Source organism: Mandrillus leucophaeus, unplaced genomic scaffold (genome assembly GCF_000951045.1).
Source record: "Mandrillus leucophaeus isolate KB7577 unplaced genomic scaffold, Mleu.le_1.0 Scaffold895, whole genome shotgun sequence".
In the NCBI taxonomy this organism is placed as follows: Eukaryota; Metazoa; Chordata; class Mammalia; order Primates; family Cercopithecidae; genus Mandrillus; species Mandrillus leucophaeus.
Genome location: NW_012109752.1, coordinates 286,342 through 287,254, shown reverse-complemented (window position 1 = coordinate 287,254; position 913 = coordinate 286,342).

Genomic DNA, 913 nt, shown 5'->3' with positions numbered 1-913 from the left:
GCCCCAGAGAAGCCACCCTCTGTACACGCACCCCGCCCCTCTCCAGGGCACAAAGTCACCCCCCGGACGCCCCAGCGTCAGTCGCCCTCCCCAGTGTGCGAGAGGGACTGAGAATGCAGGCGTCCCCTTACTACCGGGCCAGAGGGGAGACGCGCGGTTCTGTGCGTCTGCGGGAAGCCGCTGGGCGCTCGCCTGTCTCCTGGACGCCTTGCACAAAGGCTCTGTCCCTCTCACAGCCCTGCAGTTGGCCTTGCCGCTGATTTCTCAGGGAAAAAGAGGTGGAAAGTCCCTTAATCTCTTAACTTCCCTTTTAAAAAATGTCAGTAGGAAGCCGAATTTACTTCCTTCCCTCTGTCTCGGGAAGCGGGATCCCGTCCTGTGTCCCTCGGCCTCTGCATGGTTTTGCTGCATCGGCCACCTCCTTTCCTGGTCCCGGGAAAGGGCAAGGAAGCTTGTAGAGTTAGGCTGTAGGGGCGATGGAACCCACCAGCTAACACATCTCTGAGTCTGGACATGAGGTGAATAAGTGAAGACCTACAACCTTTTTACACCACACCTTCATTCCTGACAGTGTCTTTTGATTCGCTTCTCAGCTGGGGTGGACCTTCAAGTATGCTTGTATTCTTTGCAAGAAAGATAAGCGAGTGGTATGGTTTCCGATTCTCTTCCTAATCGAGGCTATAGGATCGGCCTGTCACCCTGCATCCCTGCTTTCTGTGATCCCGCTTCTGTCTTCTGGTAGTGGTGTTGCCAAGGAGAAGTCTGAGGCCAGGGTTACTTTCATTCTTTTCTACGTAACTTGGACATATGACATATACACGTATGCACACGGATGTTAGAATAATTCTTTAACCTACTTACTGTTGAATATAAACTTTTTTTTTTTTTTTTTTTTTTTTTGAGACAGAGTCTT